This window comes from Neolamprologus multifasciatus, chromosome 19 (assembly GCF_963576455.1).
Source record: "Neolamprologus multifasciatus chromosome 19, fNeoMul1.2, whole genome shotgun sequence".
NCBI classification, from domain to species: Eukaryota; Metazoa; Chordata; class Actinopteri; order Cichliformes; family Cichlidae; genus Neolamprologus; species Neolamprologus multifasciatus.
In genome coordinates, this window is record NC_140457.1 from 26,033,714 (window position 1) to 26,057,678 (window position 23,965).

The 23,965-nt window shown below is 38.9% G+C and overlaps 1 protein-coding gene across 4 annotated transcripts in view; it reads left to right on the plus strand.

Annotated features, from left to right (window-relative positions):
• Positions 1-23,965, plus strand: part of npas3 (neuronal PAS domain protein 3) — a 404,340-nt gene that overhangs the window by 290,762 nt on the left and 89,613 nt on the right. The gene's annotated exons all lie outside the window — the stretch shown is intronic.

A 23,965-nucleotide genomic window follows, 5' to 3' on the forward strand; every position in this document is an offset into this window, starting at 1 on the left:
CTAATTTTAGAGATGTTGCGCAAATGGAAGAACGCAGTCTTACATATTTGTTTAATATGTGCGTTGAAGGACATGTCCTGGTCAAAAATGACTCCAAGGTTCCTCACAGTGTTACTGGAGGCCAAGGTAATGCCATCCAGAGTAAGAATCTGGTTAGATACCATATTTCTAAGCTTTTCAGCGCCGAGTACAATGACCTCAGTTTTATCTGAGTTAAGAAGCAGAAAGTTAGTGGCCATCCAAGTCTTTATGTCTTTAAGACATTCCTGCAGTTTAACTAATTGGTGTGTGTTATCTGGCTTCATGGACAGATAGAGCTGGGTGTCATCTGCATAGCAGTGAAAATGTATGCTATGTCTTCTAATGATGCTGCCTAAGGGAAGCATGTATAATGTAAACAGAATTGGTCCTAGCACTGAACCCTGTGGAACTCCATAATTAACCTCAGTGTGTGAAGAGGACTCTCCATTTACATGCACAAATTGGAGTCTATTAGATAGATATGATACAAACCACTGCAGTGCAGTACCTGTAATACCTACAGCATGTTCTAATCGCTCTAATAGGATATTATGGTCAACAGTATCGAATGCTGCACTAAGGTCAAGAAGGACAAGCACAGAGATGAGTCCACTGTCAGAGGCCATAAGAAGATCATTTGTAACCTTCACTAAAGCTGTTTCTGTGCTGTGATGAGCTCTGAAACCTGACTGAAACTCTTCAAATAAACCATTCCTCTGCAGATGATCTGTTAGCTGTTTGACAACTACTCTTTCAAGGATTTTTGATATGAAAGGAAGGTTGGAGATTGGCCTATAATTAGCTAAGACTGCTGGGTCTAGAGATGGCTTTTTGAGTAAAGGTTTAACTGCAGCCACCTTGAAGGCCTGTGGTACATAGCCGATTATTAGAGATAGGTTGATCATATATAAGATCGAAGAATTAATCAATGGCAGGACTTCTTTGAGCAGTTTTGTAGGAATGGGGTCTAAAAGACACGTTGATGGTTTGGAGGAAGTAATTATTGAAGTTAACTCAGAAAGATCGATTGGAGAAAAAGAGTCTAACTTAACATCAATGGTACTAAGAGTAGCTGTAGATAATATTACATCTGTGGGATGATTATTGGTAATTTTTTCTCTAATGATAAAAATTTTATTTGTGAAGAAGTTCATGAAGTCATCACTAGTTAACGTTAAAGGGATGGTTGGCTCAAAAGAGCTCTGACTTTTTGTCAGCCTGGCTACAGTGCTGAAGAGAAACCTGGGGTTGTTCTTATTTTCTTCAATCAGTGACGAGTAGTAAGCTGTTCTGGCTTTGCGGAGGGCTTTCTTATAAAGCAACAAACTATTTCTCCAGGCTAAATGATGATCCTCTAAATTTGTGACACGCCATTTCCTCTCCAGATTACGAGTCATCTGCTTTAGGGTACGTGTTTGAGAATTATACCACGGGGTCAGGTACTTCTGATTAGAGACCTTAGTTTTCACAGGAGCTACAGTATCCAGAGTCGTACGTAGTGAGGAGGTGAAATTATTAACAAGATAATCGACCTCTGTTGGGGTAGCGTTCAGATAGCTGCTCTGCTCTGTGTTGGTACAGGGCATTGACGATGATAACAGTGGCTGGATTATATTCTTAAACTTAGTTACAGCGCTTTCAGAAAGACATCTACTTTGATAAAGTCCACTCTCCACTGCTCACGATATACATTTGAAAATTTGCGATAACGATATAACTGACGATATAATTGACACTAGACAAAATACTTTACAACTCCACAACTTTATTAGTGCAAAAAAACCCACATTTGCACTGTTATATAAAAATGTAACAGTGCAAATTCCTTGCTGACAGTTTAACCAAAAGGCATTTCCAGTGGAAATTGGCCGACATATCCTCAGCATAACCAAGTATAATATCAACAAAACTTAAAAAGAGGTTATACACACACTTTACATATTATGTTGAAGCACAGTACGTATCACTCCGCGAGGCTCCGCCTACGATAGCCATAATGCTCCGACAATCCATCAAGCGGTGCGGCTTCGTAGCTTAGCGAAGTCGTACTAAAACATTTGACAGATTTTCGAGCGCCGTGTACATAAAATCGTTTCGAGGTCAGTAAACCAGAATTCATACATAAGGCACACGGGATTATAAGAGGCGCTGTCGATTTTCAGAAAAATGAAAGGATTGATTTTAAGTGTGCCGTATTTTCCAAAAAACACGGTAACAACGACGGCCCGCTAGCATGCTCTACCAAAAATAGTGCTTTGTTGTTTATCTGACGGACGAAAGCTAAACCAGTTCCACATCACTGAAGTTGCAGCATTTTTACAAACCAATTCTGGTTCATCCGTTCCATTTAACGATCCACTTTCGCTCTTCTCATTCTCCGTCACCGCCATGCTTTTTCCGCCATGTGCGTATGAAAACAAAGGCACTGCGCATGCGCGTTTTACCCATATTCTGTCGCGATATTTCATTTTCTTATCGTTGCCCAACATTATACCGGTATTACCATGAACGGTATGATATGGCCCAGCCCTAGAAAGCACTGACATAGAAAAAAGTGCTTGTGCGAATGGGTGAATGAGGCAAGTTGTGTAAAGTGCTTTGAGTGCTCAGAGTAGGAAAGCACTATATAAGAACCAGCCCATTTACTGTTTACCATTTATACTCTGTGGTATTCAGTGGACTGATTTCTTTTCAACCATGAAGTTCCCATTTCATGTCACAGTACCAAAGAAATGAGTGGTGATTGGAGGATCTGAACCCAGGCAGTTTTTCTGTGCAAGTCAACAAAGCGTAGCGCATGTGAAAAATCTGTAAAAACAAAACGCAAATCAAAAACTTTGGGAACTGTATTTCAAATTAGTTAAAAAACTACAAACTTTGCAAATTCCAACCACTTTGTAGTTGACAGGATATCAGGATAAAAATACTATAAATGCCTCTTTCAACAATTAGATGTAGAAAATCACCAGTTTTGCTAAAAAGTTATCAAACACAGAGAATCTACAGCCCAGTTTTTATTCATGACATTTTTAATAGAAATATAATAAACAGACATTTCCACTGAAACGTTTGTGATTTTCTTCTTCTTTAGTCCTTCAGGTGCTCAAGTACACATGATGAAAAAGCTCATTTTTATTCAGAGTCAGGGAGCTGGTCATATTTAAATCATAAATGTCATTATGGTTCACTTCTATCTATAATGAATTCACCATCAGAGGAAGATTAGCCGAATGTGTCGCCTGTGCTTTTTTTCGGCGCAGACTCGTTATAAGGGGCGTGATAACGCTGTTTAATTGTAATCGTTATTTAGCCGCTTTGCCATTTTTGCTTCAGCTCACTGGTTCTGCATTATGAACAGCTGATAAAAATTTAATGAAAGATGATTTTCATTTGGTTGCACCTCTATAAATAACACCTGACGCACCAAAATTCCCTCTTTTTTAAAAAAAATTCGCTTTAGTCTTTTATTACAATATTTATCATTTGTTAATTTTGTGTTTAATTCCCTCAAACTGTCCTTGTCTTATTTTCTTTCACTCATCTATTAACGTATTATGCTACGTTTTCTATAATTCGTTAAATCTGTGCTTAAATAAACCCTTTCACTTGAGATTTACGACAAGGCAAGGAAATTTATGAATTCAGCAACTTAAAACATTAAATATAAGCCAATAAGTATAGTGGACAAGTTATTGTAAGTGTAAATTTCAAATTTGGTTTCTCATTATTGAAAGTTGAATCTTAATAATGAGAATCAAAGGTGTTTATCGTCTTTTTTCGTAAACTTGACCAAACTACATTAGTTGAAAACGTCTCCATTAATATGAAAAATTCAACTCATAGTCATCTACATAATAAATTAATAGAATTAGTTGCCTAATTATGAATGGATTGAAGTAAGTGGATTACTTAATAAAAAAGAAGCACACGGAGACAGAGAAAAGTAGCGAAAGACAGGCAGGTGTAGCAAGTGTGTAATACCTAAGGGATAAATGTCAACTAAGGCTTCAACCAGGTTTTTCTGTTGATGGAAAAGGGTGCAACATATTAAGTCTGTTACTGATTGTTATGGCCTTTAGCGCCTATGTGTGTGCATGAACGTGTGTGCGTGCGTATGTATACACGTGTGTGCATGGATCAATCAATAGTTTTTAATGGAAATCATGGGCAGAGACAGGAGGAGTGTACCACCTCGTGTTTTTTATCCGTGCGTGTAACCACATAGAGATTGTACTGTTACAGTACATTTAGACTAAAAACAAACAACAATAAAAAACACCACTAAAATAAGAAAGTGGAGAAAGTCTTAAAATGTCACACAGACAGAGTCACTTTAAACAGTGCATTGTATTATTTAAAGGGGACCTATTAGGCTCATTTTAAGTAGAGATGGACCGATCCGATATATTACTTATCGGTCTGATACTGACCTAAATTACTAGATCGGATATCGGAGAGAAATAAAAAATGTAATCCGATCCATAAAATATCATGAAAGCACCTCACAAAACTTGCGACACGCCGTAACTCGCCTCATAACCTTAGCACTCGGAGCAGTATGCATCACGTGATAGAGCGTCTGTGGCGTGTGAGACCTGTCGGTGGTCTGATTGAGCATTTGGAGCTTCACTACCAAACCGGCATTTCATCTCCGACAAAGTTTTCCCAGAGAGAAGTAAAGCAAGTGTGTAAGTTCATCTCTGAATGTTTGTAAAGCATTCCCACGTTAAGCTTAACAACCGATATATGGAGCGACTGCCTCTCTCTCTCTCCCTCTCCTGCTGCTACTTCAATCGTGAAACTGATCAATGATCAGCTGATCGGCTTTTCTGTCGCAAGTCCGTCTCTCTTCTTAGTTTTTGGCCCACTTCTCACCAGAAAGAGGAAACCAGCGGATAAACAACAGCAGCACGTTTAAGCTTGATAAGCTGTTGTTAGAATTTATTTAATATTACTTTCTACACCAGGATCTTTTTCTATGCAGCTGACGGCTGGTAACTGTGCAGGGGCGGATCTAGCAAAGTTTAGCCAGGGGGGCCGATAGGGCATTAACAGGGAAAAGGGGGCACAAAGAAATACTTTTCTTTCTTATTCTCATTTAAAATGTCTCGCTTTTATTAATTAATTATCTGACACCCAAAGTTTTAATTTGATGTAAAATGAATAGAAGTCCATTACTCTATATAGTAACTGTTAAGTCTAATATACCCTAGTAAGCTATACTACTTTTTCCTTTGGGAAGGCACCATCTGTGCAGTCTGCAATTCTGTTAAAGAAAGATGTTGAATTTATTTAATATTTCTTGAAAAATAATTAATTTCTGTGTATTTTCTTTTCACACTGCATCAAATTAAGGTTGATTACGTCGATTAAGCATCATGAGGTGGAGCGTGAGGAGTGGTTCCCTATTTTTTTTTTATATTTACGCTAAGTACTCTTTAAAATACCAGAATAGGGAGGATGGTGCAGGTTTAAGTTTATTAGATTGATCAGTGTTGCTGAACTATGAAATATTTTTTTTGCATACAGGTATAACAGAATAGCTTTAGTGTTGTTGTTTTTTAAACTTGAGTATGAACGTATACAAAATCCAGCAAGATATTAAAAAAACAGTTTTATTTATTAAAAAACATTATATCGGATTCATATCGGTATCGGCAGATATCCAAATTTATGATATCGGTATCGGACATAAAAAAGTGGTATCGTGCCATCTCTAATTTTAAGCACTGTGCTTTTATCCCTACACTCAGCTACAGTCAAAGTAATACAGGTTCGTCTTATACAGGAAACTCAGTTCACTTGTGTTCACCCTAATGTTTCCTTATTCCTGCTCTTCCCATCGTGTTTCTGTCTGAGTGTTCATTAAAAAGTGCCCCCTAACTGTCCATGGAGGAGCTGATAAAAATGTTGATATCTTCATCTTATTACTGGATGCTCACAGCAGTAAACATTACAAGCAGATGCAAGTAACTAGAGGAGTTTTTACCTCGAATTTCACCTGCAGTTTATCTATTTCTCCTAATCAACTCCTCTAAAGTTTTCTCAATAAGAAACCAAATGAGTCCTTTGCATGTTTCCTGTAGCCAGTGTTGAGTGGCCCTAAAGGCTGATGGGGACATTGTGGTCACTTGGGTGGTCAGTCAGCCGGGTAACAAGGATGCGGACTTTGTGAACACTATAACTCGAGAATAAGGATTTTCAAATTGTAACTGTAACTGTAATGTGTTACCTAGGATTCTCACATTTATTCCATAGGTGCATCTTCTAGGAGCCTGAGGGACAGCACTGTCAGTATTGTTATCTTACCTTCAGTTCATAATATTCAGGTTAGCTCCATTATTTCAAAATTGCTGCCGTATACAAACAAATAAATAAAAAACAGACCAATCTTTAGACTCTCCTAGCTCAGCTTCGTGTATTTTGTGAAATGTATATAGCTCACCAACAACTCTATAGGTGTAACAAGCTTATTTTTGTCTGCCTTAAGAGAACTGCAGCTGTCACTGAAAACGTTTCAAAAGCTTTTCTCTTAAGACAGGAAGTAGGTAGACGTCTTACATCTCAAAGAAGAAAAAATGGTTGGAGAAATCAGACGTGAAAACAGAATTACTGCTCACAATTGTCAGGAGTTCGATTGGTCCAGGATTAGTGTTATCAGATAAGCTGTCTGCAGTCACGGGGTAATTTGTGCCAGGAGTGTGAATTAAAATCACAAAAGAGAAATGGTCTCTGCAATTACTGCAAATCACTGGACGTCTCAGGTGATATTAGCCCTGTAAGACCCGCAGAGAGAGAGAGAGAGGGAGGAAAGACACAGGCAGGCTCTTCTTCAACTCTGGAGATCAGGCAACTATAGTGTCAATGAATACGATAGCCTAGTGCAATATTTTTGTTATAACTCAGTAGCACAGATATATTTTTAAAAAGTCCCCCTCTGACATCACAGTGGACGTTTGTGTCTTCTCATGGCACTTTGAGCGCCCTGCACACTATCTTAGATCTTCCTGGGGCTGCGCAGACCTCAGATGTTGCCACAGTTTGGATATCACGGCCCTAATTCCCCTATCACTAGGACAATGTGGAATTTGCCTTCTATTCAGTTTATTCCCTAAGCTCCTAGTTTTTATTCCACCCCCAAATGTTAAACTTTTCCTTTTGAACTTCATTCATCAATTTTCTGCCACTTTTTTATTTATTGTGCAAAAAGCACCGGTGATAAATACAAAGAAATAAATGCCAAAGTGAAAATTAAAGCACAGCAGTGATGTGGGTGGAAGCAGCAGGAGGAGGAAAGCTGGTCATTGTATTGATAAATGAATTTCAGTATTTATTTTTTAAAAAGCTGTCTCAGCCTGAGTGACCACACCCCCATTGGACTGGGGGTTACCGATGACATTTTCTCTACAATAAGATAATCCAGAGGTATGTGGTTAAATCAATTCTTATCAGCCAGCGCCGCGAGCACAGAGAAATGTTTGATTTCAGTATTTGGTTAGCTGCAGGTGACCTATTGTCAGTGTTAGTGAAAATTGTCACTTTCTTACCAGAGAGAGAAAAGATGCTGGTCCCAAACATTTATTTTTAATGTCACAGAGCCCGTGGAGGAAGAATTGAAAAGCACAGTGGATGTGAGCGTGAGAGGTTGAGGTGATTTTCCAGAGATCAGGGTGCGTTTTCTGCCACAGAGGTGATCGCACCGCTCCTTTAAAAAGCATGTATTTGGATGTTCAAGCTTAGATACATTTATATAGAAGCTCCTGTATAGATAAAACTGCCCCACAGTTCTCTTGTGTGGAAGTGTAGCAAGCCCCCTCGTTTGTGCTTCCATTGCACCTTCAGCGTGGGTCATCTCAGATCCTGGAGCAGTCCCCCTCTACATTACTTTGTGATGTTGATGGCTCTTGCTCTGGGTGGATGCTGTGTTCAATTCAATTCAATTTTATTTTATTTATACAGCGACTAGTCACAACAACAGTCACCTCAAGGCGCTTTATATTGTAAAGTAGACCCTACAATAATACATACAGAGAAAAACCCAACAATCATATGACCCCCTATGAGCAGCACTTTGGCGACAGTGGGAAGGAAAAACTCCCTTTTAACAGGAAGAAACCTCCAGCAGAACCAGGCTCAGGGAGGGGCGAGGCCATCTGCCATGACTGGTTGGAGTAAGAGAAGAAAGACAGGATAAAAGACATGCTGTGGAAGAGAGCCAGAGATTAATAACAAGTATGATTCAATGCAGAGAGGTTTATTGAATATGTCGGGTCATGCTTTGTGTTATATCTTTTTGCAGGCTCAGTTTTCCTGCTCTTTAATTGTTTACTTTAATTGTTAAGAGTTTAACGGTTAACGGTTGTTGAAATAGTCATCATGTCCTTCTGCATTCTTCCATGTTTTTAGGCTTCCAGCCTTCTTCTCCATCAGAGGGTTTCCCTTACATTTATTCTCAATAGTGATTAAAAGTGATTAAAGTGCTTCTAGGATTGCTCTGGCAGTGACGTATATGACCTCGCTGGATTCAGTGATACAGGTTTTTTTTTAGTTGATTCGTGGCATTCCACTGCAGCTACCTGAGTGGATATAGTAGTTCTCCACTGCTACTGTTGAACGTCCTTTTTGTCCCCTGTCTGCATCCGTAGAACTGTGATGTAGTTTAACTGTAATGGCACAGTAGGGAGAGAGAGCAGATGGGGCATAAAACAAATGCAGCACACATCAGGGACCAGGCCCCTTTCTCTGTGTGTGTGTGTGTGTGTGTGTGTGTGTGTCTGATGACTCAAGTGTAAATTAGAAACTGAGTGTCTAAGTGTGTTTGGTAGAGAGGGTATTGTATGAGCATGTGTGTGTTTGTGTGTGTGTCATAGATGTGATTCATCATCATTTAAACAGCTGCTTGTCAGAGTGTGAGCACATGAAAAAAAGGACGTGAGATCTCGTCATCCTTTTCCGTCTTTCTCAGTTTCTCTTTAGATACCTTTCAACATCATTGCAGATGCACCGTAGCAATGTTATTTTATCCACGTCTTTTTTAATTAACAAGAAAAATAAACACAGCCCTGCGACAGACTGCCGACCTGTCCAGGGTGTACCCCGCCTCTCACCCTATGACAGCTGGGATAGGCTCCAGCCCCCCGCGACCCTGAAAAAGGATAAGCAGAAGTGATGGATGGACGGAAGAAAAATAAACACCAAAGCAGTCAACAAAAATGAACTTTACTGTACAAGCCACTTCTTACAGATACTCTGATCAGTAACAAGTGTGCCAAGATGCCTGTGTGTGCCTGTGTATAATGTCATTCTAGTCCTCATTTACATTTATGTTAAAGTGTACAAATGTGTGACTGTACATACGTTTGTGTATCTTTGCACACGGTGGCACCCTGAACCATTTAACCGTCATATTTCACGGTGGCTCTTTCATCCTCAGCTGAATGTCCGCTTTACCATCATCATCTCTCACCATTTGTAGCTAGCTAGTGGCAGGCAGGCAGACAGCGAGGTGGCGAACGTGCACCGGGGTAGAAAGAATGAGAATCTGCACAATAGAAAGGCAGAAAAATTAAAGATGATTTTTTTTTTTTTTTTTATTTATCTAGAGGAGAAATAATTACCTTGCAGAGGAGCGAGAGATGAGTGTTGTCAGCCAAGAATAATGACTTGTCTAACTGGGAAGCACACACACACACATGGATACATACACACAACCACACACATACAGTACAGTTTCACATATAGAAACACAGACATACATAAGATTAACAGAAATATTAAACCCCAAGCACACGCTGCACACAGTGTCAAATCCAGGACATCCTTCTTGGAAATAAACCCACACACGTGACTTCCACAAAATACAAATCTGATGCAGAACAAATTGAGATGCTGTGTAAAATGTGAATAAACACAGAATGCAACAATGTGAAAATCCCCTAAATGCATATTTTATTCACAAAAAACAGAAAACATGTCAAATCTTTCAAGTAACAAACTATTGGCTCATTTTAAATTTGGTGGCAGCAGCCATCAGTCTTTAAAATGTTGGAACAGGGCTTTGTTTACCGCTATGTAGCACTGCCCTCTTCATTTAACAACGGTCTGGAAATGTCTGGGTACTGAGGGGACCTGTTGCTGAACTTCTGGGAGAGGAATGCTCTTTCGTTCTTGCCTGACTGATTCTGGGGTTTTCTTTTCTTTTGCCTTCATTATGTGCTAAATGTTTTCAGTTGGTGAAAGCTTAGCACCAGACACCCAGACACTTCTGCTAGGCCGTGCTGTTGTAATAGATGCAGTTTGTTTAGCATTGTCTTGTAAGGTCTTCCGTAAAAGTTTCCATATGAACTGGTGCACTCCCATACCTTGAGAGACGCATTTACTGGAAAAAAAGAGGTAATAAGTAATCTTATGCTTCTTCTTACTCTTTTTTAAAATGTCAGGTTATTTATTATGATTATTTTTTTTGCTTATGTTTTGTGTGTGTGTGTGTGTGTGTTTGTGTGTGTGTGTGCATTTAAGAACATTTTATTAGTTCACCACGTTAAAAATAAAGCCACACTACCACAAGATACCAGGTGGCCTTTCTCCTCTTTAGTCCAGAGGATGTGGTGTACATGTTTTCCAAAATGAATTTAAAATTTGAATTCATCCAACCAATGAAGAGATTTCCACTGTGCTCTAGTCCATTTTAATGAATGAGCTTTGGCTCAGAGAAGATGTTTCTGGGTCACATTCACATATGGTTTTCCTCTTTAGAGATTTACTCTGAATTCCTTGATGGTGCAGTGACCTGTGTTCACAGACAGTGATTTGTGGAAGTGTTCCTGAGTCTATGCGGTGTTTTGCATGACTCAAGCTTGTTTTTAATGCAGTGCTGCCTGAGGGCCTGAAGATTATGGGCACAAGTATTGATTTCCAGCCTTGTCCCTTGCGCACAAAGATTTCTCAAGATTTTCTCAATCTTTTGATATTATAGAAAGTAGATGATGACATATTCAATGACTTTGCAACTTCACATTGAGGAGCATTATTCTGAAAAAATTCTGAATTTCTAAACACAGTTCTTTGCAGATTTGACTTCAAGAAACTCTCTGAAATGCTTTTTTTAAATGTACCCAGTTATGTTACTGACCTGTTGCCAGTTAACCTACTTGTTAACTGTTAACTGTTTCTTTTTTAGCACCACTTACTTTTATAGCCTTTTGTTGTCCCATTCCAGATTTCTGAGACATGTTACTGCTATCAGATTAAAAGTAAACATTTTTTTAAATCGTAAAAATACATTTTAAACCGTGTCCCAACAGTTTTTGAATTGGGGTATTATTTACTGCGACAGGCTGGTGGTCTGCGCAGCATGTATCAATGTATTGGAAATGTATTGGCTTTCGAAATCAATAAATGAGTTGTGATTGGTCGATAGATCTGTCACTGTAACATATGTTAGATTAAAACCCTTTCTCATAATAAAAGTCATAATTTCATTAAATCTGAAATTGTGTATGGCTGGTTAGCCTAGTATGCTTAACACACTGCAGTTAAGCCCAATGTATTTATACAAAAGAACAGCTGTGCATGTGCAGCAGTTCACAGAGCTGCTTACTAGTGCAACGATACTCGTATCGATATTGAACCGTTCGATACAGTGCTTTCGGTTCGGTACGCATATGTATCGAACAATACAAAATTTTAAATTTATTTTATCAACTTTCCTTCTGACGATGCTGTCTGTGTTGAGCGCTCAGTGGATCTGCGCTCGACAGTGCAGCCTAGGCGGAGTAGTCGAACGCAGATTCACTGAGCGCAGGGCAAGCTAGCGAGACAGAAGTTAAGCTCTCTGTTGCAACATGGCAAATTGAACCTCCCCCACCCTCATTCAGATCTGGCGTTTGGAACTATTTTGGTTTTCATGTGAAGTATGACCCTGAAGGTAAGCACGTCATGGACAAAAGTAAAACAGTATGTTGCATGTGCCACGCAATGCTCAATTACATTGGTGGGAACTAGTGTGTTAGCGCAGTTAGCTTGTTAACGTGTTGGCCGTCCAGCCCCACGCACGGGGCGATCCGCGGTAGCTCGTTAACGGAGATTTGCGGTGTTGTGGCTTTAACGTCATTTCAACGAGATTAACGCTGACAGCACTAGTGGGAACACAACGAATATGACTGCACATTTACTCCGACATCATCCTCGTGCAAAGACAAGTGGAAGCAGACAAAAACAACAAGCACGCATGCTACAAACTTTACCCGAGTCATTTAGACAGCCGTTAGCACATGATTCTCCTTATGGGGACCTGATATGTTTAATATGCTGCTGAGAATATAGCCCAGAAGAAGCGTATAGTATAACTTTTATTTTGGAAAGAGTCATTTCTCTGTAATAAACTCTCTTTTCCAAAGATGAGTGATTTCTCGATCAGATGGATTGATTTTTTTTATTACTTTGTTGTTTCAGCAACATTAAATTTAAAAACTGTACTTTTGAGTTAAAATATATATTTATAATTTTAATAAATAACAAATTATAAAGGCATGAACATTTTTTTGTATCGAAAAAATATAGAACCGTGAAACCAAAGTATCGAACCGAACAGAACCATGAATTTTGTGTATCGTTGCACCCCTACTGCTTACTGATGAAAACCTTGAAAAGATTGCTCATCTCTCTGTTGTTCGGTACTGAATAAGTCTATGGACTTTTATAATTATGACATATTGATGGTAGGTTTTTTTTGTTATTATATATGTAGCATTTCTTGAGATTGTTGTTGTAGATACATTACAATGGGCAAACAGCAGGATCTCAATGGGGGATTCAGTCTAGCACTTAAACTGCCATGGTTGATTGCTATGCTTGAATGTGATGCTGACTTGATATTTTGCTGTGTGAATCTTCTTTTTTTGTCTCGTTTAATGTTATCGGGCTAATTTGTTTTTGGGAACTTCTAGAAAATTAAAAACACAGCTCATTATTTTTTTGGCCATCTTTCAGCCCAATGGCTGCAAACAGAGGTTGGTGCTGCTTTCGTCAAAGTTAAACTAATTTGAACATCACACACACAGAGCCATGATGAAGTGTGTGCAAAACCTGCTATTCTATGAAAAATGTGAATTTACAACACAGGACGGCTGAACTTGCTCCTTATGTTTAGCAACACAACACCTATATACAGTTACACAACTTCTAACGAGCACATAGAGCATTGGCACTAGTGTTTGGAGCCATACGTGCTGCATGTTTCCAAACGTACACAAATCTAATTTCAGTGATGTTACACATAAAACACTCTGCACACACACAAACACACAAACTTGCTCCAGTGCTGGCAGGCTCATCTGTGTTGGTAATAACCTCTCTGTGCCTCAATCCAGAGGAAATCAGCTGGAATGTGAAATTGAAAACAAACAGTCATTTCAGATAGTGAAGCCTCTCCGTCAGCCGGCATCTCCCTCTCTGTTTGAAGCCCACAGATTGTCCTCAGATCATATCCAGATATACAGTATAGCTTGTGTTCCCTAAATCCCTATCTAATAGACAACTCATACATAATCAAACGCAGTCAAAAGGCGACGGCAGCAACCGCTCCCAGTTGTTTCGCAGATACAGAGAGCCGGCTATCAGCACCCTCGGTGAGAAACGGTGCGTCACCCGAAACATCAGCTTCTCCGCAGTGAAGCAGGATGGGCTGCTTATAATTTGATGTGCCGTCACGGTGTCTTTTATAGTGTGTTATATTTTATTTATTAAAACGTGTCTCAATCATTTATTACAAATTAGAAATATAGCAATGTTCAATGTTTGTTGACCTTCACAGGTGTGTACTATAAACACATTTACACTTCACTATACAAAACTTACAATATCATCTCAGATCCAACCAACAGGAAGACACTGAATCAGCCTGATTTAAACAAAAACAGCAAAATAAAGATACAGAAAATTATGACAAGAAATTCTTCACTTCCCTGAAATGTGAGAGTAAATACCAAGAAGCCTACAGAATATGGGTACTGAAGATCTTTATAACCACTCAGAATATGCAGTTCCATTGCCATAAAAGAGATGAATACTATACTTTTCAGCAAACAAACAAAAGTATTTCAGAAACTGCTGATCTACTGAGATGATCCTGCACAACCATGTCTAAGGTTTGAATAGAGCCAAAATCAGTCTGATGCTGCAATTCACACATTCTCCCAAAGCTGGAAGATAATAGACGAGTGAAACCGTGTTCTTCTTTATGACTACAGTGTATTCATCTTCAGTCAGCTGAAAAAGCTATGTCAAAAAGCTCAAATCATGTCAAACTGGTTTCATAAAAATGACAATGAGTTCATTGTACTCAACAGTCACCACATCTCAATCCAACAGAACACCTTTGGAGATCTGGTGGAATGAAAGCCTCACGCCATAGATGTGCTGCTGACATCTGCAACAACTGCCTGACACATCCAGTCAAGTTTAGGCTTAGCTTAACCGAGGTTAAGCTAAGAATTAAGACAATTCTGAAGGCAAAACAGTTTTCAACCCAATACCAGAAGGGTATACCTAATAAATTGCCTGTTAAGTGTGGTTCTTCATCTAAATAAATGGTAGAAGATGCAAGTGAAACACTACTGACTCAGCTATGCAAAGACAAACGTTACATTTTTAAGAGTCAGATCTGTTTAAGAAAGTGTTGTCTTCAGGTTTGTGGACATATCCTCCATTATTATGCACAGTGCTGAAAGTGCTAAGTGCTTTTGCAGAACCCCTCTGAGTGTATGTCAAGTGCTGTGTTTTACTGGCTGTTTCATGTTCAGTTTGGAGGCTTCCTGAGAGGTTTTGAATATTAAAACTCACTAACACGAACAGACAGAGGAGTCACAGCACTGAGACTTCACTCTGCTCTGCTGATAGCAGTGTGACTGCTGCAGTGTGCGTCTGTGTTTTTTCACATGTGTGTATGCTTTTTGTGTGTTTCTGCTGGGATGTATTTGTGTGTTTGTGCTTCGGGTGTATGTGTACCTTTGTGATCAGGTGTTGTGTGTGCGGCACAAGCGAGCGTGAACATGAAAAGCTGAGAGACAGTAGTTGATTAGTCCTTGAAAACTCCACTCAGGGAGCTGCTGTCATCTCTGTGCAGTTCATGTGTGTGTTTACTGCAGAGGTGGAAAGGAACCAGGTACATTTACTCAAGCACTGTACTTCCAGCAACAGTCTGGGATGTTTTTGAGATCCTTTGTCAAACTGGGTAAGTGTGGCCGAATGGTTGAAACAGAAGGTGATCTGTACTGAAGGGGTGGAGCTACCAGAAGGACAACTACAAGTACCTGGGTATCGCAAAGGCCAATGGGAACCATGATAAATGTGCACAAAGAAAAGCCACAGCCAAATACCTCCAGAAAGTAAAACGACAGCTGAGAAGCCAGCCGAATAGTAGGAATAAGATGCAAGCCATCACTACATACACCCAACTGGTCAACAGATACCCAGCTGGAATAATAAGCTGGCCACAGGAGGAGATAGATGCCGCCAACATGAAGATATGAAAACTCCTCACGGTATGTGGACGTCTCCACCTGAAGACGAGCAGAGGTTCTATGAGCAATGGAAATAGTGAGGGAGAGGATTAGTGAGTGTCAGAACCACAATCCAAGATGAAACATGAAACATCCGTGAATACATCTGGAAGATGGCCCTACGAGATTAACTGTTCCAAGAATGCCTCGGGCTGTTGAAGACAGAGAGTGATGAGTTACAGGAAGAGAAGCTATTATGGACAATGAATTCCCTGCATGGGACGTACCATGAACAGATAGTGGAAGTGGCTGACATCAAGGATTCCTACCCGTGAGTAGAAAATTCTGACTTGAAGGGCAGCACTAAGGCTCTGATCATGACAGCACAAGGACAGGCCCTAAGCACCGGATCCACAGAGCCCGGAGTCTACCACAGCCAACAGGACCCAAGCGACAGACTGTGCTAAGATGTCCCTGAGACAGAAGGAACAACTGTAGCAGATATGGATGCATATGAGTATATGGTATTTAGCAACTTGTTGATTACAGGAGGGCCACCCCCAAAGCAGACCCTGCCGTGCTGATTCTAATATAATACTGATTCTCTATCATTTTCACAAACACAGCTGAAAACAAGCGATTAAGACCATAAACTCAACGGGAAAGTCTTTGCTGGTATAGATCATGGGAGCTGAGGGATGTTCTTATCAGGGTTTTAATAGTTTTGCAATTTTCATTAGTTTTTATTTTTATTTAGTTTTGACTTCAGATTTTCAATTTTATATCAGTTTTAATTAGTTTTTACCAATTGTTTGCTAGTTTAGTTTAGTTTTTATTTTTTTGAAAATCCTTAGTTTCAGTTTAGTTTTGATTAGTTTCAGTTATAGTTTTAGTTGTGTTTGCAATAATTAAGTGTAACAAAATCCCAGTTTCATCATATCAGTCATTCTGCTCATCCTTGGGTGTGTTGCTATTCCAGCTACCATACTGCACCCTGGACAGGTCGCCTGTCTGTCGCAGGGCTAACACGCAGAGACAGACAACTCACATTCCCACCTATGGGTTCTTTAAATAAATAAAGGCAGATGAACAACCATTGATACCAGGCAACTATAAAATGTATATCTTGGCCCCAATGAGACTATTAACTCTCGCAGCACCAGGTGTTCGTAATTTTGGTTCAAGTGAATTGATAAACTTTTTGAAGGTAATTGACTCACACAGTTGTGTAGATATCCCCGTCCTGTTGTCTCGGGATGCATCACGCTGCCTTGCCTGGGGTTAGCTTCTGTTTTCTGGGGATGAGGGTTGAGTGTGCTCCCTTACCTTCTCAAGCTAAGCTAGGTTAGCCTTCTTGTGTGAGCTTTTCAAGTGCACTTTAAGGTTTGTGGGATTTTTTTCCCTTTAGAAATGTCCCTCATGATTTGTCTGTTTCCACTACAAGACACTTGCTTTATCTAAAACACAGTCATATTCAAAGTAATCCCAAATTGGACTCTGGCTCCCGACTTTTCCTGACATGATTCTGCGCGTGGACGGAGCAGCAACACAGACGACTCGACTAACGTGCTGCCACCTGCTGGCATAATGAGACAGCAAGAAAAAAAATCTGTAAACTAAACTTCATTTTCACCCTTGACTCTTGTATGACACGCACACATCAATGAAAACTAAACACATTTTTGCTATAAATTCAGTTAATTTTAGTTCGTTTTGTGAACACTCATTATAGTTTTAGTTAGTTTTCCTTTTTTTGTTTTTATTTTTATTTCCGTTAACGAAAATGTTTTTTCACTTCTAGTTTTCGTTATTTCGTTAGTTTTCGTTAACGATAATAACCTTGGTTCTTATAGACTTGCATACAACTGGTCCTCTTTTAGCAAACTCCAGAGGAGTTACCCTCTGCTGGCTGTTGGGAAGAATGCCGATTTAAGGCACTTTGGTATTTGCTTAATTCTTCAAACCTGGAAGCTATCTATCCATCACTCTCCACAGTAACTGTATCTACGTACTTCATTCAGCACACATGCAGTGGCTACACAGGCTATCATACAATTAGAGTTTGATTTAGGTAAATCTGTTGTCCAGTATGGTAGCCACAAATTTTACTTAGATTTTATGGGAGACGCACTTCACAGATGGATCTAAATGGATCTAAGTATACATTAATACATTTACCACTGGGATACAGAGACGCATGGAGGGAACGACTGGAGGACAGGGACAGCATCAGACTGCAAAAGAGAATGTGAGATGAAGAATTCATGACAAAAAGAAGAAAAGAAATGGAAATATAGAGAGGAAGACTGAGGAGAAGAGACAGCAAGAGACAGAGGGAGAGAAACATTAACAGAAGTTAAAGAGGAGAGAGCGAGAGAGAGAGAGAGAGCAGCAGTTTCTGTTGTTCTCGTCAAGGTCACAGCAGCTGAATGTGGAGATCCTGAGGGAACACCACTGTGTGTGCATTTGTGTGTCTGATTGTGTGTTGTGACGTGGCTCAATGTTTTTCTATGTATTATAGCAATTCAGTGTGTGTGTGTGTGTGTGTGTGTGCATTTTGTCTTTCTGTGTTTGCATTTAAAGCCCTGTAGGGGCTCACAATGGGCTGCAGCGACACATTCCAATCGCTGCTCAATTAATTGCCCTATACACATGCACGCACACACACACACACTCACACACACACACTGTGTTGTTCACAGAGTACACAGGAAACAGTAAAAACACGTAGTAGCAAACAAACACACTCACTTTCCCATTTAAAGAAAAATTACAGACAAATAAAGATAAAAGACTGGCCTGTAAAAACACAGACACACAAAAACACACACACAGACACGTAGCATACACAAACAGGCACTGATGCTAGTTTTGTATTGATAATGTTGTGACTCATCTTTGATGCTGCAGATACATTAATGACGTTATTTGCAGCACTCATACACACAGTGTTGTCATATATATAAAAAGACTAACTATATATATATATAGTTAGTCTTTTTATATATATGTGTATATGTATATATATACATATACATATATATATATATACATATATATATATATACGTATATATATATATATATATATATATATATATATATATATATACGTGTATATATATATATATATATATATATACACACGTATATATATATATATATATATATACATATATATATATATATATATATATGTATATATATATATATACACATATATATACACGTATATATATATATATATATATATATACGTGTATATATATGTGTATATATATATACATTTGATGTTGGTTCTCTTTGGATGTGCAGTCATATGTAATCATACAGTCTCTGTGATGAAGTTTAACAAATTCAGATACGGGTCCTCTCTGAGTGACCATCACCTGTCCGCTGTCCTTTGCATTTCCACCTTAGACATTAAACCTGACTTTAACACACTTGTTCAAGCTCTAAACAGACTAGATTACTCCCGGTGAACAGGGTGAAAAGTACTGGCAACTGCAGATGAAGTAATTAAGCTACAAGCAACAAAGCATTACTACTTAGTCTTAATAGCACGAGTCTTTGAAATTTAGCAAAAACACACAATTTGTTCAGCTTTTTGAGGAATGTTGAATGTTTAGGAATGTTCACTTTTCCATTGCCTCTAACTACTAATGATCTTCTATCAGTAACAACTTATAAAGAGATAAAATTAATATTTAGCAGAACTGTGATCAGCTTACTGCTGCAGCCCTCCACAACAGTCCCAGATTTTCTTGTGGGCCCTTGGGGAAATGAATTGCCCACCCCTGGCCTATGATATCATTAACGTTGCCATTCTGCATTTTAAGATGGATGTGAATGTCATGTAATGAGGTTTTCAGTTCAGTACACACCAAAATGTTTCCTTGGCGATGTGTTCAGTGGCACTGATGAATCGATTCAGTGATTTAACGTGTGAATGCTAATTGCAGCATCTCTAAGAGACGTCACTTTCACCTGTTAGGTTTTTATTTTGAATTTTGCCTTTGATCAAACATTTGCAGCACTGTTCTGCAGATTCTTGAGTGAACATGTATGATTGACCTAATAAATAGTCAAATCTGGTCAACAATCCATTAATAGAGCAACATAGAGATGAACAATCTTCATTATATTATTAATAACCTTTTTAGACAAAACAAGTGTATTTGTTTTTTTATTCTTGAACTCCATTATTTAGCTTTGTGTTTTATAAAATTAATGAAACTTTGCAAGAGCTACTTTTATTCTCATCTGTTTTAGTCAATGATAAAGCAACATTTTTAGCAAATACACTTGAAATCACCACAGTCCCTCGATGTGAACAGGGTCCTTCAGCTGAGAAATGTTGAGAGTGGAGCCACAGTATTAAAATGGCTGCTTACTGCCGGCTGTAAACGCTGCTGGAAAAATGAATGGAGGATATTTATAATAAATATACTTTTATTACGGCTGCAGGCTCATATATTAGTGTTTAGTGGGGAGAGAGAGGATCCTCATGCCCTCCCGCCCTCACTTGCTTGCCGCTGTTCTTTTTTCCTCCCTGCTTTTACGTCGTCCAAAATGTTTTTCTTTTAAATTTAAAATGTAAAACTGGCTTCACTGATACAATCACACAGTTACACATATATTCATGATATAAAGTAAATTATCCATTCTGACAAACCAACCAAGTAGAAAGCTCATCAAACTTAGCTGGTATAGTATACTATACTGTGAAACGTACTGTATGACACGCTTTTGTCTAGTCTCAACCAGAGATGGACAGTAACGCATTACAAGTAACGCGTTACTGTAATCTGATTACTTTTTTCAAGTAACGAGTAAAGTAAGGGATTACTATTGCAAAAATGGTAATTAGATTACCGTTACTTTCCCGTAGGAACGCTGCGTTACTGCGTTACTAAAACCTTGATTTTTTTTGCCAGAATGTCTCATGACAGTGACGTAAGCGAGTGCGACGTTCGTGACAACAGCTGTGTGCAGATCAACAATGGATAATATATCGAGTGCGGGAGAGAGTATGAGCGTGCAGTGCAGAGTTTGATTCCATAAAAAGTGACAAAAACATTAGTGTCCGTTGTGCGTGGGAAGAAAACTTCTTTTTACACCGAAAAAACCCCTAAACAAGCTCCGAGTGCGCAACGACGTAATGGGAAATTCACAGAGAAACTCGCGGATTCTTCCACTGACCGCTGCACACCTGCACCAGGGTAAACCTCCGCCTACCCTACTCCTGCTTTACAGGTGAAAATAGAGCAACAGGACCGCGAGTCTTTGATTTTATTTATTTTCTGCTGTGTTTTACTTGCATCTATTTGAAAGACTGAGTGTAAACACAAAAAATATTTTATTTTATGTGCTGGAATGTGCAGAAAATAGGTTTAAATGTTAAACTAATTTCTTCCAGTCAGAGAATGTTGCATATAATTAAATTGTTGCTTGATGCATAAAGTTAAAAGATTAAAACTAATAAAACAAGTTTTAAAAAGAGACTTTTCCATTTGATTACATTTTGTATGATGATTATGCAGAAAAAGTAGAATTGGGCTGAAAGATCTATCACTTTATCACCTATTCAGGTTGTAAATCGTGTTGTTAAAAAGTAACTAAGTAATTAATTACTTTCAAAAATAAGTAATCAGTAAAGTAACGGGATTACTTTTTTGGGGAAGTAATCAGTAATTAGTTACTGATTACTTTTTTCAAGTAACTTGACCAACACTGGTCTCAGCTACATCTCCAAAAAAATCAAGTTTCCATACAGCTAAACTACATTCTTTTAAAGGATTTTATTTTTTTCTATAAGGGATTACATTTTTTTTCTACAAAGAACTTAAAGTTCAGATAATGAGGTTGGCTATGTGATATAGGTCACATGTGTAGGGTTCAACTCCTGGGTTGGGTAGGATTGGGTTTCAGAACTGTTAGTTTTGCAAAGAGACAAGTGTTTGGATTACAGTAGGCAACTTTTAAAACTGTAACAATCTATAAGCTTCTCTAGTTTCTGAGTTACGAGAATGATGAAGTCAAAACATATGGTTAACTAGCTGAAAAAGCAAAAAAAAAAGCAAAGGAGGAAAGTAGAAGGTAAAAATAAACATCTTTCAAAAAGTAGTTGATACTGCAGTTTAGCTTTATGTGAGCATTTGCAGCAACGCCTTCACTATGAACGTTGGGTGTAACGTGTTCCAAAGTAAACCGTAAATGTAATCTAATGTTATGACGTTACTTGCATCATCAAAGAGACTTTTCAGTTATGGATAACTTGCTCTCTTAAAAACCGGTTGCTTTCAGTTTGTGTGCAGGGAGCAGGAAAATGGAGACATGTTCTACAGCGCAGCCTTTGAGGTGTGGAGATGGACGCTGCTTTTATTTACGAAAGGACACGAGTGCAGCGATGAAATTCAAACTGTTTCCAGGACAGAAACAACTGTCAACTTTGTGTGTTGTTGGTTTTGTGTTCATACTTAAAGAAAAATCCTGTTAGTTCTCGTTAGGATAAGGATTTGTGTAGGTGTGTGAAACTGTAGGTTTATATTGTTAACGAATCATTTTATAGAGTGGCGTGAAAGTAATGCAAACAGCAGTGTAACTGATTACTTTTCAATACAAAACCTGGTGTAAGTTACTAAAATCCCTTGATGAAGGTTTCATAATGTGGGGGCTTGGTTAAAAAGCTGATCTCATCAGTTATCATAAGACTCTAACCTTAACCGAACATTTTAAATCATCTAAACAGAGCTATAGAGACTCTGAAGCAATGCTGAAAGTTATGTTATGCAGACTGTACTTTTGGCTAGATGCTAAAATGACACCATAAAAACACTCTGAATTAGCAAAGTTATAACAGTTTATCCTCAGGAAAACCTGAACCCGTCTACCTGATTTTACTCCATAAATATCAGCCTAATGCAGAAAACATTTCAGAGGGTTGCCAGTCATTTGGATTATTACGTTTTCAAAAAGTTTGTGTGCTACTTTAAGATTTATAAACCGGACTGCTGTCACATAATTGCTAGCTGACAATGTTACAGTTCCACAGTCAGTTGATGTTTCCACAGTGCATCCAACAGTGGAAGACCAGGACTAAATATGATATGTTTAGTTGGTTATGATTGATTTTTATTTTAAGGAAAATAGAATAAATATGTAGATAGCAAAGTTTTAAATGTGTTTCATGAACAATAATCTTTTTATGTTTCCAAGAAACATGACCTGGGTGGCTTTAAAAATGCTGCTTTTCTTTCTGCTGTGTGTGGCTGCATTTCACACACAAAACAAGGGCCTTGTTTCAAGTCATGCCTATGCATAAAGCAAAGTGACCTCGAGATTCACACACACACACACACACACTGAGTATACGTAACCTCAAGGCTTATTTAAACTGTACGTGTGTGTGGGTGTTATTTCGCCCCGAGGACCTTTCTGCAGGATGGATGAGATTTAGCCTCGAGCACGCACACACATCACCTGAAGCTCCGTACGAGTCATTAACACACCAAACAAATGAAATCTCCTCAATAAAAAGAATAAGCAGCAGTGGATGTATTAGCATGAGAAACACGATAAAAGTGCTCCTCCATTGTGTCCTTATCAGAGTCCCATAATGCACTGGGAGTTAGGGATTGGCCTTGGCGTTTGGACGTTCAACACTGGGCTTATCAGTGTCTAGGGCCCTCGCTCTAAACGTTCAAAGACCCCCATTGTTGTGAGATTTGGGGAGAACAGAGGAGAGATTTTCGGGTCTCCAGAGCAACACAGTGGAGTCTGTGAGTGGGTGAGAGACCTGCAAAATATATGGCTGGAAGAGAGAAAGCGGGAGAAAGGACTGAAAAGTGATAAAATAGATAGAAAGAGAAAGGACAGATGGCAGTCAAACAAATCGTCAGGTTTCCTAAATCCATGCACGTCCACACTTTGTGCGTGTGCACGCGCACGTCTCCCCTTCGTTCATCACACTCCATGAGTGAATGTGTCAGTCGATAGTTTAAAAAGCAGAATCACCACGAGACCATTTTTTAAATCTCAGTGTGAAATATGGATGCTCGTATTTACGTCAGCTGTTAAAGATTGGTCGAGTCTGTGTGTTTCTGAGCTGTCAGCCAACGAGGCATCGAGCATGTTTGGGAATTTGCCTCGGAACGTGTGCGTTACACAGTATCACGTATACGGTATGCATTTCATTATGCTCGTTATGTGTATGTGTAGATTCAAATAGAGCATTTGAACGTGTGCCTGTGTTTACAGCACATTTATCTTCATCTTTAATTAAACTGAAGCTCTTTTCATCTCCCTTAATCGCTGCTGTTGCCACCTCACAACAGGCAGACCTGTCTCAGACACACACACACACACACATGCAGGTACGCGCACGCAAAAACAAGCAAAGCTTCCAACAGGAAATAACTAACATTTTGTGTGTATACATTTGTA